Source organism: Aulostomus chinensis, chromosome 21, assembly GCF_037954235.1.
Source record: "Aulostomus chinensis isolate RoL2024-O1b breed Wild chromosome 21, RoL_Achi_v1.0, whole genome shotgun sequence".
Lineage (NCBI taxonomy): Eukaryota > Metazoa > Chordata > Actinopteri > Syngnathiformes > Aulostomidae > Aulostomus > Aulostomus chinensis.
The window spans coordinates 20,233,304-20,252,777 of record NC_141340.1 but is presented as its reverse complement, the minus strand read 5'-3'; the positions used below and the strand labels follow the sequence as shown (position 1 = coordinate 20,252,777).

General features: G+C 45.1%; 1 long non-coding RNA gene and 1 pseudogene across 1 annotated transcript; one reads left to right on the top strand and one right to left on the bottom strand.

The window, feature by feature from the left end:
* Positions 1–2,740: 2,740 nt before the first annotated feature.
* On the bottom strand, positions 2,741–3,422 carry LOC147242011 (uncharacterized; annotated as a pseudogene).
* A 631-nt stretch (positions 3,423–4,053) lies between these two features.
* On the top strand, positions 4,054–6,382 carry LOC147242010 (uncharacterized). The gene is made up of 5 exons (XR_015110921.1): positions 4,054–4,142; positions 4,233–4,309; positions 4,472–4,590; positions 4,690–4,797; positions 4,897–6,382. It is a non-coding gene; the product is annotated as an uncharacterized LOC147242010 (long non-coding RNA).
* Positions 6,383–19,474: the final 13,092 nt, after the last annotated feature.

Genomic DNA, 19,474 nt, shown 5'->3' with positions numbered 1-19,474 from the left:
CGGTCTCCATTCTGTACAGCGCTGCGCCAACCGCTTGTTTTTGCTGACCCACGTATGTGTGGCGATGTGTCGACGCCAAAATATGACGTTGATGATATTTTAAAGTCACTGTCTTTGTCCAAGACCCAGCACTTAGTGATTATGTAGCACTAACTGTGTTGTGTGATGTTATGTTTGTCCAAAAAAAAAAAAAAAAAAAGGAGGGGGTGGGAGGTGACACTTCTTCTGCCACTAGATGGCAGTACCTGTGACCAAATCACAACTGAAGCACTTTTGCGCTACTATTGGTTTTTCCTTAAGTCTGAATACTTGCTTGTGTTGTACGTCGCTTTGGACAAAAGCGTCCGCTAAATGAAATTGTAGAATTGTAGAATTGTAGACGTCATAGACGCGTCGCTGAAGGCCTAAAGGTCCACAATGTAGTGCAGACTTGAGACGGTGTCCAGTTGAACATGAGTGTGTGACCACTCAACAGTGCAGCAGGTTAACAGATCAACTGTTTAAGAGAGTAATGGCAGTGGGAAAGAAACTGTTTCTCGGTCTTGTGGTTTTTATGCACAGGGCTCTGTAGCGCCTGCCAGAGGGGAGGAGTGAGAACAGTTTGTGTCCAGGGTGAGAACGGTCTCTGATGATGTTCCCTGCCCTCTTCCTGACTCTGGAGGAGTACAGTTCCTGAATGGAGGGCAGGGGGGCTCAAGTGAGTCTTTCAGCAGTCCTAACTGTGCGCTGCCGTCTGTTCCTGTCCTGCTGTGTGGCTCCTGTGAACCACACGGTGATGGAGGTGCACAGGACAGACTCGATGGTGTAGAACTGGATCAACAGCTCCTGAGGCAGACCGTGTCTCTTCAGCTGCTGCAGGAAGTACATCTTCTGCTGAGCCTTCTTCAGGATGCAGTCGATGTTCGTCTCCCACTTCAGGTTCTGAGAGATTGTAGTTCCCAGGAACTTGAAGGACTCGACGGCGGACACATGGCTCTTGCTGATGGTGAGGGGGAGTGGTGGCCAGGGCTGTCTTCTGAAATCCACTGTCATCTCCACAGTCTTGAGCGTGTTCAGCTCCAAGTTGTTCTGACTGCACCAGAACACCAGCTGCTCAACCTCCTGCCGGTACGCAGACTCATCTCCGTCCTGGATCAGGCCGATGACCATTTTGTCATCTGCGTACTTCAAGAGCTTTACAGCTGGGTGCTTGGAGGTGCAGTCGTTGGTATAGAGGGAGAAGAGCGCGGGGGACAGGACACACCTCTGGGGGGCGCCAGTGCTGACAGTCCGGGTTGTTGAGGTGAAATCTCCCAGCCTCACCTGCTGACTCCTGTCTGTCAGGAAGCTGGTGGTCCACTGACAGATGGACGGAGGCACGTTGAGGTGGGAGAGTTTGGAGGAGAGGAGTTCAGGGATGATCGTGTTGAATGCCGAGCTAAAGTCCACAAACAGGATCCTTGCGTAGCTCCCTGGGCTGTCAAGATGCTGCAGGATGTAGTGCAGTCCCAGATTGACAGCATCATCCACGACCTGTTTGCCCGGTAGGCAAACTGCAGGGGGTCCAGCAGGGGTCCTGTAACAGTCCTTAGATGGCTCAACACCAGTCTTTCAAAGGACTTCATGACCACAGACGTCAGGGCCACCGGTCTGTAGTCGTTGAGTCCAGTGATGGAGGGGTTCTTTGGGACCGGGATGATGGTGGAGTGTTTGAAGATGGCGGGGACTTCACACTTCTCCAGGGAGCTGTTGAAGATCCTGGTGAAGACTGAAGCCAGCTGGTCAGCACAGGCTTTCAGACAGGATGGTGACACTCCGTCTGGGCCTGGTGCTTTCTTGATTTTCAGTTTCTGGAACAGCCGCCTCAGCTCATCTTCACACACTCTGAGTGTGACAAAGAGGGAGGCAGGTTGGGGTGCAGCTGGAGGTGTGGCGGGGGTCACTGCAGTACTGATGGTCTGGATGAGAGGTGGGCTGGAATGGGTGAGAGGTGCGAAGTTGTTCCTCTCAAATCTGCAGTAAAAGGTGTTGAGGTTGTCTGCCAGGTCTTTGTTTGCCTCGACGCAGGGGGAGGGTCTCCTGTAGTTCCTGATGTCTCGCAGGCCCCTCCACACTGAAGCAGGGTCGTTTGCTTAAAAAATGGTTTTTCAGCTTCTCGGAGTAGCTCCTCTTAGCCACTCTGATCTCCTTGTTCAGTGTGTTTCTGGCCTGCCTGTACAGGACCCTGTCCCCACTCCTATAGGCCTCCTCCTTGACCAGTCGGAGCTGACACAGTCTGGCGGTGAACCATGGCTTGCAGTTATTAAAAGTCCAAAATGTTTTGGTTCATTAGAAACTGATGTAGGCTGTCACAGTCTCTGTCAGGTCGACCAGGTTGTCATTGGCAGCTTCAAAAACACTCCAATCTGTGCAGTCAAAGCAGGCCTTTAGCTCCTGCTTTGCCTCAATGGTCCATTTCCTCACAGTTTTCACCACAGGCTTTGCAGATTTTAGTTTCTGCCCGTAAGTGGGGATGAGATGTACCAGGCAGTGATCAGAGTGTCCCAAAGCTGCCCAGGGAACAGAGTGGTATGCTCCTTTAATGACGGTGTAGCAGTGGTCCAGGGTGTTGCTGCCTCTGGTGGGACAGCTGATGTGCTGTTTGTACTTTGGAAGTTCCCGGTTAAGTTTCGCTCTGTTAAAGTCCCCCATAACAATAAAAAGCGAGTCCGGGTGTTTTGTTTCAAAGCCGTTTAATTGTTCAGCGAGAGTTTGCAGCGCTTCACTCACGTTGGCTTGGGGGGGGGGGGGTGTAAACTCCGACCATGATGGAGGAGGAAAACTCCCGCGGCGAATAAAACGGCTTACAGTTAATGATCAGAGCTTCCAGATTGGGGCTGCAATGTTCAGACAGGACTATGACGCATGTGCACCAACCTTCATTTATGTAAAAGCATATTCCACCACCCGTTGTTTTCCCCAAGAGCTCCTTAGCGCGGTCTGCGCAATAAAGGGAGAAGCCCGGCAGATGTAATCCGCCGTCAGGTACGGCTTCACTGATCCAGGTTTCAGTGAAGCAAAGGGCAGCAGAACGTGTTAAGTCCTTGTTGGATCCGTTGAGGAGGAGCAGCTCGTCCATCTTGTTGGGCAGAAAGCGCAGGTTCGCCAGGTGAATGGATGGGAGAGGTGTGCGGTGCCCGCGCTGACGGAGCTTAACAAGCGCGCCGGCCCGCTTCCCTCTTCTGCGTCTTCTCCACGTCCCGTACAGTGCTGCTGCTCCTCCAACCAAAAGTTCTAAAAAATCTCTCTGGGTTTGTGTGGAATGATGGAAAAATGTCCAGAGAGGCCTCCCTGATGGTTAGCAGGTTGTCTCTACTGAAAGTAATTGGATTAGAGCATCCAAACACAAAGAAAATAGACAAAAACAAGTAAATTCCTAGAGAGCGTTGTGCCAAGGCTGCCATCTGCAGCACCATCTTGATCAATGTTGTTATGTCTGTGAAACTCAGGAAAGCTGCATGGGTCAGTTTTGGAAAGAGAAGCCTTATCAGGATCTTTGATTGCTTGACGTTCAACGTTTTCACTTGAAGACGATGATGTGGAGGTGGAGGAGAGCCAAGAATGTGCTGAGCGTGATCTGGAGAGAGAACAGTCACCACTCTTTATTCCCTCCCTCCATCTCTCTGAGTTTGGAGGCCAGTGCTACATTGCTGGCTTTGCTGTCAACCTTCAGTGGTTTGTGTGTTACGTGTAGGAGTGGAGGGAAGTAGACCCAATAGTGGACAGAGTGGAGGACAGTGCACAGAAGAGGTTTATTGGGAAACAGGCTTGAGGCTTGAGACTGGAGGATGGTGACTTGAGACTGCAGACTGGAGACTGGAGACAAACAGTGACCAAAACACTCCACGATGGCACATTGGTGCAAAATCCAAAACAATGGCCCAACAACCGAACAGGGGAAAACACAGAGGTTAAATACACAAGGGGAAACGAGACACAGGTGGTGCAGTCACCAAGGTGAGACACATAAGGTAATCACAGGAGGGAGGACAGGAAGACCGGACATGACCACAAAATAAAACAGGAAACACAAGACAGGGATTGTGACATTGTGGTCCACAAGGCAGACAGAAACATGGCACTGCTGTAATCTGGCCAGTTGTTGGAGGAGACCTGGACCTGAAGTGAGTTATGAATGTGAAATTATACTTCACAATAAAACAAATCCTGATGAATCTCTGGTGGAAGTAATGACCTGGTTCTCTCTGTATTAGCATGAACGGTACCTGCTGGAGAACCTCTTACCTGGCGAGAAGACACACTCCTGGACACTGCACCTTCCACAACCACAGTGAGTAAAGTACACACACACACACACTACAGCGAATCATATAGAATGATACAGTCTGATGTGGTTTGTCTTAAGGTTCCATGTTACATTCTGTTTGAACACTGGTTGCTATAATTTGACAGGTTATTCTGTACATTTTGTTGTTGTGTTATGTTGTTCCAGGGACCCCTTTTTAACTTTGAGCCCCGGCCCCTCTGAAGGTCTCTGCTGGTCCAGCAACCTCCATGTTACTGAAAAGTTTAACAGGACAAACCTTCAATGTCTGGAACACAGTTGAGCAGGTGTCTTCACTTCCAGTTTGCTCTCGTTAAGCAAGTTAATGCCAATGATGTGTGGTTGCTGTGGTGGAGGTCCAGTTTGTGTGATTTACATTTTTTTAGTCCCAGGGCCCACAGCTTCATAGCTGCTGGTCAACCAAGCTCAAAGTGGAGATGAAGCACTGTACAACAAGAGTGTGGTTCCTTTGCTTTTGACCTTGGAAACGGAGAGTAAGGCTTTGATATCAAACCTGAATTCACCTCCATTTGCTGGGAAACCAGCACTGACTGACATAAAGTTCATTACCATTGAAGTTTTTCTTTCTTCAGGACACAACCTCAGGCTGCAACCTGAGCCTCGAGCCTGTCCCACAGCGCCGTCGCGATCGCTGTACCGGTCTTGCTCAGAAAAGAGAACTGAACGTCTCCCACAGGTTTTAGCGGCGCCTGCTATCATGACACATTAGTTTCTTTGGTGCGTTCAGGTCCTGTGGAAGGACTGTGCTGGAGGAGCTCGACAGCAGAGGACCATGGTAATCCAGGTGTGGAGAGAGTGGAGTGTTTTCATGTGAACTTGCCATCGTCAAAGTTGGACAAGTCTCTGACGCCATGCCACTGCTTTGACAGTATCAGTGTTTAATGTGATCCTCATGTCCAGGATCATCACATCCTTGTTGCTGAGCAGGGATGTGACGATGCTCAGCTCACCAGCAGCTCTACAGTGATACAGGAAGGGATTGTTCCAAACACTCCACTCTCCTCTGGACTGGTTAGTTCTCTACACTTGTGAGGATGTCAAAATCCTACACTTGTACTTTAATGCCACTGATCGCTCATGTAACCCTTAAATGGCAGCTCAACACTGGGAATGGGAAAAGATTTGCTTTCAAAGCAACTTGTGATGTGTTTGAAACATTTCAGAAATGAAAGCTGAGTAGTGTGAATGGAGATTTGTATCAGTATGAAGTACTTTGGGTATTTTTGCAGTAACTCAACATTTGTACATCTTCAACCCTTTATTGAAACAACAAATGTGTAAAAACGGGTTCATTCCTTTTTGAAATGTCTGATTGTGTTGCTATGAAGAAATGTATCTTTGAATGTAGCCTCTCATGAAAGGAACACTTTGGTATCTGGACAATGACATGGTCTTTGTCACGATCGCTGTCAGTAGAGACGAGAACTTTGCTGGCTCCGTGCTCCGCCCGTCTAGTACCACGGGAGGAGGAGGGCGTATGCATGGCCACATGACCGTCTCTTAAACCTCTGATAAATGTTGTTGTAGATGCAACGCTCAATGTATTCATACTGATGCCTGGAGGTTATCTCGGAAAAGACTTTTAAAAATAACTGCCAACAAAAAACAACCTTTTTGTTGTCAGTTATTTCTGAAGTCTTCAGGTTCCTGTGGACCAAACACCTGCTCAGAAGGTAGTGTTGGTGTCTCTGTTCCTCTCCAGAAGCACACAACTATTGACAGAAGGCTTGGCTTTTCCAAGAGAACATTCTGACACTGGTGTGGTAGCCCTGAGTGTCGTGTTTGAACAAACATTTGTCTTATTTTTCAAAGGCTGTCCCATCTGCCCAGTAGTAGTTTTAGGCCTTCCTGGTGTTGCTGGACAGGCGGAGCAGGGACCGAGCGAAAGTCACTGACAACATGACATTTGGGCCCAGAGTTCAAAATATTGAACTATTCCTTCAAGTATTTCTACATTATTTCCTTTTTCCCACATAAAAACCACTATTTTGGCAGTAAAACACTTTATCAGACAGGTGTGTAACATAATTGCTGAATTCCTTACTTTGCCAGGTTGCCTCGAATGCAGCGACACTTCATGTTCTGACAGGTTTGTTTTTCCACTGTCAAGTGAACATTTTTAACAATAAATATTTGTTCACAATTCACTGAAATGGCTGTTTAATGCTGTACATTTACAGACCTTTGTGTTTCATTGACGGTTCATGTTTGAACATTGAACGTAGTAAAACCTGTACTTTAATAGGAAATCACTGTAGATGCAGTGGGAAATTCCATAACTTAACTGTAAGACACCAGGATTACAGACACTATGTTTAAATGTAGCTATTATTCATATATTTTGACATACAATGCTTTGTTTTCCATTGTCCAATGATTTTTTTTACCCTCACTAAACTCTAAAATGATGGACTGATACTGTAAATATGCAGAAATTCTTGATTGTGAAGAGTACAAGTTCTGTGTTTATACATTATTATAGTTTTTTCATACTTTGAGAAACCATAATCATACAGGAAATCACTGTATGGGTCAGTTTCATGAAGTAACTATGAAATAGCTTCAATTTACAGTGATTGACCTTAAATTTAGCTATTTTGATGGACTATGCTTGCGTTTCCACTGTCAAATGAACTTTTTTAAGGGGTAGTTACTGCAGCTAGACTGGGTTGTTTCATAGATTAAAGAGTGAATGCCCTAAATTTAGGGAGAGGAAGCTGAAAGGTCGTTGTTCCTCATGTGTTTTGACATGATGGGCCTGTTTTCCTGCAGTTTAATGCACATTTATTAACACTAAATGTACTGTAATTTAATGAGTTTTGACTGTAAAACCTGCTCTGTATTTTTACAGTTTATTCCATGTAATTTTGTGGAACAGTTAATTACTGTAATTTGATGGTATCATCTGGAAACTTTGGTATACCATGTACCTCGTACCACTGGCAGAGGAGGAGGAGCTGCAATCTATCAGTCAAATTTGCTCATTAACCCTCCACCTAATTGTTCATTAACTCATTTGAGAGCCTGACTGTCAGCTTCTCCCTCCCAGACTGGAAAGCAGAGAAACCACTCTTACTTGCTGGGGTGTACCGTCCTCCTGCACCTTATTCTGAGTTCTTAGAAGAACTCCCTGACTTTCTGTCTAACTTGGCATTGAACTCAGACAAAGTCATTCTAGTGGGTGACTTTAACATCCATGTGGACGTCAATGATGATCGTCTGGCCACTGCGTTTAAGTCGCTTCTTGATTCTGTTGGCTTCTGTCAGAGGGTAAACAAACCCACTCACACTTTTAATCACATCCTTGATTTAGTGCTCACTTATGGAATAGAAGCTGACCTCATCATAGTTCTTCCTCAGAACCCCGTCTTGTCTGATCACTCCTTAATTACATTTGAATTTACTTTAACAAATTATATCCTACCTGGGAAAAAGTCCCGCTTCAGTAGAAGTCTATCTGACACTGCTGTTTCTAGATTTAGGAGCTTATTCCAGCAGAGCTTGCTGCCACACCTTGTAGTGATATAATGGGCAGTTATGCTGATTCCACCCCACCCAGGTGGACTATCTTGTGGACAGCACTGAAGCAGCACTCCTTGGGACACTTGATGCCGTAGCTCCCCTGAAGAAGAAGGTTATCAACCAGAAAAGAATAGTTCCCTGGTACAGCCCAGAGCTGCGTGCCTTAAAACAGAAGACCAGACAACTGGAGAGGAAGACACATTCCAGCCAGCACGAGGAAGTCCGCCAAGCCTGGAAGGAGAGTTTATTAATATATAAAAAGAACTCCGTAATGCTAGAAGTGCTTACTACTCGTCCCTGATAGAAAAGAATAAGAACAACCCCAGGTTCCTCTTCAGCACCGTGGGCAGGCTCACCAAGAACCATAGTGCTGTTGAGCCATGCATCCCCCAACTCTCAGCAGTAACGACTTCCTTTCTTTCTTTACTGAAAAGATTGTGAATATTAGAACGAAGATTGCCAGTAATGGAGGACAGACTACAGTCCCCACAGAAGCACCTCCCAGACTTGGTGCTCACTTGGACAGCTTCTCCCCATCGACCTGTCAGAGTTAACTTCTGCAGTCACTTCCTCCAAGTCAGCCACTTGTCTGCTGGATCCCATCCCGACAAGCCGACTGTGGTGGAACACAAAGAAAGTCATCAATTAACAAACATTTTTCCACCACAAAAAAACAACAGAGAGTGTCAGAATTACAGGACTTTTTTTACATTTATTATTTTTCCCTGCAGGATTTCATTTTGTGATGAATGCTCAAAACACAGGGTTTGAATCATGAAGTGCATCCACAGGGATTTTGGTTTCTGTGAGGAGGGGGGCTGAGAATTCATTTGGGTTCTACTGTTCTGTTTATGTGAAGCAGAAGCACAAAGTTGTACTCAGGTGCAAAATACTGGGAATCTCATGTTTTAAACTGCACCTTCAAAATCATTATTGTTTATTTTTATAGTTTAAGAACTTTTTAGACACTTAACATAAATCCAACTTTCCTTTTGTCTCCACCCTTCAGCTTCAGCAGCTGCTTATTTTCATCATTTCTGCACTTGATTTCCATTGCAGAATTGCATTTATTTTGTATTTGTATTCAGTGTCTGTTGAAACAGAGTATTGATGCTTGTGTGTCAGCTCCAGTTACATCACACTATTCAGGTTTGAAAGTTTAAAGTTGCCTAGTTTAAAGGCACTGAGAAAAGATTTATTCAGCTGCGACTGAGTCGTCTCCTCCTGGAAGAGCAGGTTCTGTTGTCTTTATCCTGCAAGTTCTCTGACCTCGAGTTGTTGTTTTTCCTGCGAAGCCACAACTTCACGAGTGTTGTTCTGGATGTTGACGTATTCCCCCAGTGCACGTTACAATCAAAAGAGTTGGAGTATGAGAATTTAAAGTTTCATTATTCATCCAAATTTTGAGGTTCTTTTGCAAAAAAAAAGAAAAAAAAGAAGAGAAAAACTTTAAAAACCTTGCATCTTTTGACAGAAGCTGCCACAAAATCCAGCATTTTAGGCCGCAACAATCATAAAACAGAGCTGCAAAATGCTGGAGGGACTGGAATAAAGTTGCATCAAACAGGCCTTGTACTCAAGAAAAACTTCTTCCCATGACAGACATGAACATGGAACAAGACAAGTTAGTTGGCGTCATGTTACAATTCCTCAACCCAGGACAGAAGCAATGAAAAGAACTGCTGTTTGTAGGGCTTTTTGACTTTGGAATTGGCTGCCAAACGTTGTCACTCCAGCAACAAGTAAAGCACTTTTTAAAAAGCAATTGAAGAGATACAAGTACACCAATGTCTAATACATCTTTTTTATCTGTTTATTCTGTGAAATCCCAAGCGCTGGGTAGCTAAGACAGGAGTATTCTGTGCTAGATGCTAAGGTCGAGTGTGTTTGGCTTCTCTTGTGACGCGGGTCTGGTTCAGGTGGGCGGGGCCAATCATGGACACGGTGATGGAATTGTGTTCATTCATGTTCACATGTATGTAAGTACAAGCATGTGGATGGATGTCATGGAATTTTAACCCCAGGAAGACCAGCTGTTGCTCTGGGTAACAGCCAATGGGGATCAAATGAACACCCTTCCTGACCCCTCAAGGTCAGCTCAACATCTGGCTCATCCTGATCGCTGATTTGACGTCCAGTCCTTCTCTGTTTAGCCAACTTCCTGCCGCAAAGGCTGACGGGGTCGGCAGCGTCCGAGTCATTGGTGTGATGCTGAACTGCAATGGTTCAGTTAGTTTAGCGTTCCCACTCTTCGGTCCTTCGCCAGCTCTGGTTTCACCTTCTTTTTCACTTGTTTCTCTGTATTTTCAGCAGCATCTCTGCTGTGCTTTAGCCACATCTCCATCGTTACAGCATGTCGTCATGGAAATGGCAGGTTATTGATGAGTGATCAATGGGTCAAACATCTTTGTTTGGGGAGAGGCCATTTTTTTAAGGATATTAAAATTAAATATGAAGATAGAATTAGGGTATGAACATACATTTGTGTTTTATCAAACTTTTTATAATAGAATTGTTTCCCAAGACTTTATATATTTATTTATTTATATTTTTGTAAAGCTTCACGTACCCCTGGAGGATCTCCACGTCCCTCCATTTGAGGACCAGTGCACGACTACATGTCTCTGTCCCGCTCACACTTTGGAAGGGTTCCTTTCTCCAGTTGTAACTTGCATTGAGCAGATTGTTTCCATGTTTGTTACTCCTACGTTTGATGTGCAGTATATAATTTATCTCGGAGAAATAATTCTGACAAAGGTATCATAGAATGAGGCAAACACCACGGACTACAGCGCAGCACTTCATTAGCATGACAAACCAGCAGATCATTTTCAGATGGAGGCAAAATTGCACGTATTATTGTTCCTTACATCACCTTGAGTCAGAATCAATGGTTTTTCTACTCTGGACGCTATTTTTTATTTAAAACAATGTATTACAAATGTCCCATTTCAGACAGAAACAATTCTAATGAACATGGAATGAATTCATAAATGTCACATTGGCTTTAAAAAGATGTTAAAATTCCAGAGAAGAGTTAATTGAACAAGCAGCTATTTAGGCTGAAAAAATTGAAATCAATTAAGTTAATAGATGAGTAGAAAAGACTAGAAGACATTTAACTTTCCTAAAAAGGTATCTTCTCAATCAAATAACCTGGCGTGACTGTCCCATGGTCGCCACCGGGGAAACAACCGTTTCTCAGGTGGCCCACGTGACTCACCCCTGCTTTTATTCTCTTATTTTCCGTTTCTATTGTCAGACAGTCAAACAAGTGTGGAGTACTGATTGAAACGAGGCCCATTCAGGTGTTCACCTGTTAACCATAACTACCTGGAAGCTCTGCTCTGAGCACGTTCTCAGTCTGAGCTCTGAGACACGCCCACTGACTCTCCTCTGCCTGTCACTCAACGGAGGACCGAGAGGCCGCGGGGGAGAACAACCTCACCCTGGCGGACCGCCACCAGCGACACTTTTCAACTTAGAGTCGCTGGTTTGGTCTCGAGGCACTAAATCCTTAACGGCGGCTAAATCTTGCGACCAAATAAACTGAGAACCCTGGGCTGCAGGACCGCTCCAAGCGGAAATGCTAATTTGATTGAAGCGTCACGTGGGTGCTGCGCGGGCTCGAGGCACAGAAGCGCTGGGCTCAGACGGTGACGACAGACATGCACGTGCGCGACTTTCAACCCACGAGCATGCGATCCCAAGGCAGGGGGGATACCTAATTTTTCCAATAAATGTTAACCGTTCCCAGGACATTTGTCCTTTTTTAATCATTTTCCATGACTGGAAAACTGTTGACCAGTTTTCCAGGTTTTCCAGGACGCGTGGGAACCCTGTAGTGAATAGAACTGTCCTTGGGGATGAATCAAGTATTCTGATCATGATTCTGATTCCAGAATTTGCTGTTTTATTTCATTGTTTCACCATGTGATTTTTATTGAACATAGGATTCATGGCGGGAGTGATGAAGTCAGCAAGTAGGAGTAAGGATGAGTCATTTTCTGTGCTGGGGGCAAGTCCTCAATGGCTGTCTGTGTCCCACAACATGGTCTCACAGCAGCAACAAAATCATTGGTGAATGAATGATAAATATAGCAACTTCTGATCAACCCCTATTGATTTCTTGACACCAATTCTGCGAATGTTATATGTCCATAACAACCCACCCCCTCCAAGATAATGGTGTACCTGCTGGTCCCGATACTTCAGTATCATTTCTATACTGACAGTATTTTAGCATTTTTAGGAATAGAAGCTTGTCCTCATAGGGAAGCCTGTGTGGAGTACCAGGGGCAGGAGAGGTGATAGCCCTGATAGGGAATCCTGCATGGAGTACCAGGGGCACTGGGCTGCTCCAGACGCTTGATCTCAGCTACTTGCTCGGCTGATTCCTGCTTGATGGTGGAGGGAGTTCCCTCAACCACTGGGAGCCTCTGGCCAGAGGGACGCTTCTGCCACACAATGGTCGTGTCCTGCACCCCCAGGTGTGACAGCAGGGCGTGGAACAGAAGCTTGTCCTCATAGGGAAGCCTGCGTGGAGTACCAGGGGCACTGGTGGGGGGTCCCCTGGCTGAGGAGAGCTCTGAGGAGGGCTTGGGAACAGGCATGGCAACTGGTCAGTCGCCCAAGAGGCATTTGAACTGTTTTTTGTTCCTGGCAGAAATCCCTTTCTCTAAGAAAACATAAAACAAAAAAAAAACACACTCTCTGGTGAGTCCAACTGACTCGTCAGCTCCGATGACAAATTGTCAATGACCTTGTGCATCTGCTGACCTCTCTTGGCCGCCTCAAGACACACATTTTTGAGCTGCCCTGCCAAGGAGTCAAGCTCATGACTCACTTTCCCTTCCAGCGCCTGTTTTTCTGCTGGGATTCAAGGTCAAGGGCTCCATCCACCGTCGATTCTTTTCCCCTCCCATTAGGGTAACCTGTCTGTTGCAATGGACTTCAGAGAACGTTAGCAACCTCGGTGCACTGCGCCTCAGCGTGTGCTGACTTCACTCTGTGATTTTGGCCAACCACTTTGAGGCTGAGTTGCTGTTGTTCCCAGTTGCTTCCACTCGGTGATAAAACCAGTAACAGTTGAGCGGGGAATATTTAGAACGCCTGAATTCACTGAGCTCATGAGAGCATGGAAGTAGGCAGGAAGGTGGAGCAGATCCAGGATCCGTGGGGACGGACGTCTGCTTTGACCTGTGTATTCAGGAACCTTTGTAAATACGCCCGTCTGTTCCGAGGATGGCAACCTTTCCGTGTCTTTTGTGAACAGTCCCATTTTTCACTTTTCTAGACTGTATGGGCTGAGGCGAGGGTTCCATCTTCTTCCAAGTCCAACTGACTCGTCAGCTCCGATGACAAATTGTCAATGACCTTGTGCATCTGCTGATCTCTGGTGGCAGCCTCAAGAGACACGTTTTTGAGCTGCTCTGCCAAGGAGTCAAGCTCATGACTCACTTTCCCTTCCAGCGCCTGTTTTTCTGCTTTAATCTGACTCTCCACGACCCGCTTGTCTGCCTTTTTCTTCTCCAGCTGGTTCATTGTCTTGTACAGGTTGTCGATGTCGGCCTGTTGCTCTCTGCTGTCGTTTTGCAGACGCTTGTCAGTCTCATGTAGATTTTCCCACTGGGATTCAAGGTTGAAAATGTTGCTCTTTGAGTGATTCACTTGACCCACGTCCTCATCTTGATGGTGTTGCTGTCTCATTTTTTCTTCACTTAAAGCAATTTCAGCCATCAGCTACTTCTCCAGTTCCTCCACAGAGTTGCAGAGGTCATTTATTTGTTCTTGAAGCTCTTTATAAGCTTTGGCTGAAGAAACTGCCTCAGACTTTTCCATGTGTTCACGGTCATGAATGAGCTCTCTGAGGTGTTCCAGCTGAGCCCGGTCCACCTTTCCCTCCTCCAGGGCTGCAACACGAACTTGCAGACACTCGATCCCTTTTTCCAAGTTGAGTATGGCTGACTCTACAGCAGTCTGCCGGTCAGAGCAACTCAGTTCCTCCGGTTTAGGGTACCTCCACATCCTGTCTCTCAGACGGTTCACGGTTTTCTCCAAGGCATCTACACGATGGCAGCACTTCTCGACCATCGGGAGCGATTCTGATTCAACTGTTTTCCCCAGCTCCTGTATCTCACTCCTCATGCTGTTGTTGAGCTTGTGGAGCTCCTGGATTTGGAGTTGCTGCTCCGAGGTGACCTGCTCCAGACGATTGATCTCAGCTGCTTGCTCATCTGCTTCCTGCTTGATGGTGGAGGGAGTTCCCTCAACCACTGGGAGCCTCTGGCCAGAAGGACTCTCCTGCCACACAATGGTCGTGTCCTGCACCCCCAGGTGTGACAGCAGGGCGTGGAACAGATCATGGATCCCAGCAAACTTGATCACCTCTCCTCCAAGTGATTCTTCTAAGAGACGGTGGAAGCTTGTCCTTCCACGCAACTTGTTTGAACGAGAGTGATGTGACATTTCTGTCCAATAACCCTGAACTTCAGTCAGCTCTGTTTAGGATCTGGTATTAATTTAACTTCTCTTTCACTGAGGTCATCTTATACATGAAATCTCTGATGTGGTGATCTCGGGTGTTTCAGTGTTCTCACTGACACTCATCTTCACTGCCACAATGACATCAATCCACCCTTCAGTGAAGGAACTCTCCACATCTTTCTCAGAGACGTTGTCATAGTCACGGTTGGCATAGTTATGCTCAAAGTTTGGGGGGTGGAGCCTATCCCAGCATCTACGGGTGAGAGCCAGGGTTCACCCTGGACGGGTCACCAGTCCATCACAGCCTCACACACATAAACACATCAGAGAAAATGAAAATACCTTTATAATTGTTTATAACTGTATTTTTCCATACTGATTATCAGTTGTAATTTTGTCATGTTAATATTTTGTACATTTCTTGGCGACAACACGTTTCTTCTCACACTAACAAAGCTTTTGGAACTGAACTCAATTGAGAGAGACTGTTCTGAGGCTGTTCTCTACCAAAGAAGATAGAGAATGTGAATGTAATGAAAATGTGACTTCTGAAGTTTCCACAAGAAACATGACACATGCCGGCCCCAAACTATGTTTACATCTGCACAAAGTTGATCAGGAGAGGTTCACCTGAACTAAAACCCCTGAAAGAGGACTGTCTTGCAGAGCTTCTTTCTCCTGCTCCCTTTCTGCAGGTCAAGAGAGGTGAGTTTGGCAATGTGGGACAGTCCAGTCCTCAGAAGCACAGACACAACCAGTGACAACAAGCTGGAATGATGGCTGGCAATGCCAAACTGTGTCTCCTTAATGTGGTCCCCCAGCAGGAAAACCTCCTCCGTCCCAGTCTGCTCCTGGACGATGTGTGTGACTGTCCACAGCTTTAGAGCTCGCTTTGTTGAAGCCTGGTTACGCCCTCCCTGCAGCTTCCAGCACCTTATAATAATAATAATAACAATAATAATAACAACAATAACAGTAATAATCATGATAACAATAATAATAACAACAATAACAGTAATAATAATGATAACAATAACAACGATAATAATAATAATGATAACAATAATAACGATAATAATAATAATGATAATAACAATAATAATGATAATCGTTGTCGTCTTCCGCTTATTCCTTACTAGTAAGCTTCTTGCTTTGAGGCCACAGTGCTGACCACTGCACCACCGTGCAGCCCTACATTAAAACTGTATAAAAATCAAATAAGAAAATACTAAATTAAATACATTTTCAATAAATCTTGTTCAGTTGTTCAAAAGCACAACAAACAGCTCAGCTGAGGAAGGCTAATCTTTATATAACAAAAAACAAATAAAAATAAATAAAATTTATATGTGAAAATACAACAAAATTAAATATTCTTTCAAAAGCCCAAAAATAAAGTGCACCGCCCTCCACTAATCAACAAAGCATCAGATTTTGTGTGAATGCCCACCAACAATGTTGCATGAAATAACTGTAACAGCAATTAACAAGGCACAAGTTTAGTGTCCTTCATAAAACAAGTGCCATTTCAATTTAAAGAAACACGTGGTCCATTTTAAAAGTAATAAACATGACCATCTGACCCTGGCAAACCTGAATAATAAAGTTTTCAATCATCAAGCAATCATCTGTGATGAAATCCAAGGCTCAATGTGACAATGTGTTTCAATTCAGCCTAGCACTGAGGTTCTGAATCTTTCTTGACATTTGCCTACTTTCAATATCCATGATGATTTTTTTAAAGGTCTGAAAGGTATATTTGAGTTCCACTGGGTAACTAAGATTGAGTGCATAAGTCAGGCCAAATAGCATGGCACAAGCTGATGCAATGGAGGTAAAGTTGTTAAGAACCTCAACACCATCGATGACGAGGCCAATGTGGGAGAGCATCACTATCGCAGAAGAAGAAGATGGTGATGCGGCATTTTCAAGTTCTGCCTCGGCCTCTTCCTTTTGGACAACCTGAAATCGCACATTTAAGTTAGTTTAAATAATTGTCCCCAGAGAGGGGAGAGGGGAGATCAAACATTCAATAATGATTCCAATTATTGACACTCAGACAATGAATCATGCAAGTAGTACATAATACATGCACTCCTCTGATCACATTCTTATTTTAACCCTCCTATCGCCCCGGGTTGAGTCCAAGCAGACCGGCCAAGCAGGGCCCTGTCTTCTCTTCTCCTCCTCCTCCCTGAACCCCCCCCCCCCGCTCCCTGGTATCCCCCCTCCACCTGCTGCTCCCTCCTCCTCCTCCTCTTCTAACCCTAACCTCCTCGGCGTCTGCTAGGTTAATGCTATCGCTACCTAAAGTTAGCTAACCGATGTCGATGCCGTACCAAACAGTCACGTCGTGTGATAAAAGACAGCATAAAGTTACCGTGTGCAAGAGCAGTGTTTAAATGTATATTCATATTCAACGGCCATGCAAATTTCTTACTGCTTTCTTTCTCTTCTACTCTGTGGAGTCCTTATGCGGGAGAAGAAAATGGCGGACACTTCAATGTTGAAATCTCGTGAAGCGTGACGTCAGTACGTACACACGTACATTTTCACTGGAATGGAAAATTGTAGTTTGATTCTTAGTACGTTAAACAGTGAGGCCTTGATTTACATTTAATGACAGTGATATAATACTAAACCACATAAAAGACAGAAACATGGCGATAATGGGTCAGTTCAAATGGAAATCCCTCCTAACATCAATGGTTGCCCATGTTCACTTTTTTCAGTGTAGAGTACACAGATGATGCAGAAAAAATGACAGATCCTAAAAGGTCCAGAGAGGCAGTGGGAAGTCTGGTTTACTTATCCACATGTACTCGTCCAGACATCAGTTTTGTGGTTCGTAAGTTATTCCAGCACTTTAACGAACCAACAATTGAACACTGGAACACAGTGAAACATGTTCTTCAATACCTCAAAGGTACAGCAGATCAGGAGCTATGCTTCAAAAGAAATGGGACAGAGAAATTGGGTCTGAGAGCGTACAGTGATGCTGACGGCGTGATGTGACGGACAGGCGAAGCACATCAGGTTATTGTGCCAGCCTAAGTGAAGGTAGTTCTCTAATCTCCTGGAAAACAAGAAAGAAAGAAAGTTAAGCTTATGTACAAACAAAAGTGTTCCGAGGATAATCAAGGCACTATTGCACTAGCCAAAAACCCAGTGAATGGGCAAAGGTGTAAACACATCGACATCAAATACCATTTCATACGTGAAATCATAAACAGTGGAAGTGTTATTTTGGAGTATTGTCCCACTGAACAAATGATTACAGCTGACAAAGCCAGCAACCAAAATGAAGTTGAAAATGTTTGTACATGACATGTTTGGCACTTAGAAGTGCAGTGTGTTTTGATTACAAGGGTAAAGGGAAACCAGTTGATCCTGTGTGTTCTTGTTGAATTGTATTATTCTTGTCAAGGCAACCAACACTATTTGAGCTAAGTGCGAGTGGGGGTGTTAAGTGTTGTCATTGGATGGCGCCCTTACTCCATATGTTATGATACTTCTTATTGTGTTGTTCAAACATTACGGTACACACAGGACGTGACGCAACCACGTTCCCTCAAGCGCCAGTTCTCTGCTCCTGGCGGGAGTATAATGAAAACAGAGAGAATAAATACGCCAGCAGGCTAAACGTTATAACGAGCATCTCTTACTTTATTCTCCACTATGCTGAGCTGTGCACTCAAATGCTTGACAGAGCCATTCTTCCAAAGACTACAACCTGTTCCAAGCTAAAGTACAAGAAGGTCTCCAGGAAACAACCAGTATGGCAGCAATGATGACTTTAAAGGCATAAAAACGATACAGTCGCTAACAGGCTGTTATTGTATCAGTAGAAGAAGCTGCTAACTTCTATTTAGCAGCGTTAACTCACCTGTGTGACAGTAACATAGGAAGCAGTATCCTGTCACCTGCACGTTCAGCAGTCAGGCATTCTGAAGGTAAAGCAAAGCCTTTTAGTCCTTCATTCATCTGACGCTGCCGTCCACTCACACCAGAGGACCTGACCGTGACACAGCTGGATGATGGGACGCCACTCTTAAGAACCTTTCAGTAGGTGGTTCAGTTTGTCACGGATTGAGGTGGGGGGAAGTAGACCCAATTGCAGACGAGGAATGAGGAGAGTTCACAAAGGTGTTTATTTTCAAGACTTGTGATGAAGTAAGGGGGAAACCGGTGACTGCAGGCTTGAGGCGGGTGAGTGGAGACTTGCGGCAGTTGACCGTGCCTGGCAGCTCATGACTGGAGACTTGACATCAATTTTGACAACACTTTTGACAATGACCCGACATGGACAAGGGGAAACATGGAGGTTAAAAACTATAGGTGTCAGGGCTAACGCGTTACTAACTAGTTAACCCAACGTCCTTTTGTTGCTGATAAATTTTTTTAACGTGATGAACACGCACGGTGCTTTTTAACACTTTGGCCATGCCGTAGTTCGTGGAAAACCAGAAGTGAACGCACCAAGTCACACACGCGAGATGCAGTCGGCTGCAGCTTGTAAACAAACAGAAAAAAACTGAGAGCAGATGAGCGTTAAGGTTGGACTAACATGGAAAAAATACCTCAGTTTTAAATGGACAGTTCAACTTCAAAGCCCTGCCTGATGGAAGTCTTGACAGGAAACAAGTGATCTACATACACTGTCAAGCTGAATTTAGTTTCCAGCGGAGTACAGCAGTCTGAAGTGTCACTTGTGTGCGAAGCACACAGCTGATGCAGAGAGCCCACTGCTCCCTTCTGGTGTAAAACAAACCACGACCATTGGAGGCGTCCACCACCTGCGATATCCCCACCATATCATTTGAGGCCTGTTCTGTCTTGCAGTGCCCCCTGTTTTATGTGCACTTTATTCATTGTTTTTATTCAATTTATTCTGTGCATCACAGTTTGATGCAATGCATCAGGGTCATCCTTTTGTGTGCTTCACTGTTCAAATACTTCAGTTAGTACTAGTAATCATTACAATTATATTTGTTGGGCTTGAGTTTATAATTTTTTAATTTTTTTTTTACCCTGTGCATCTTTTGTTTTGGGGCAGCACGGTGGTGCAGTGGTCAGCACTGTGGCCCCCCATCAAGAAGGTTGTGGGTGGAGCCCCGGCTGCAGCACGGGGTCTTTCTGGGT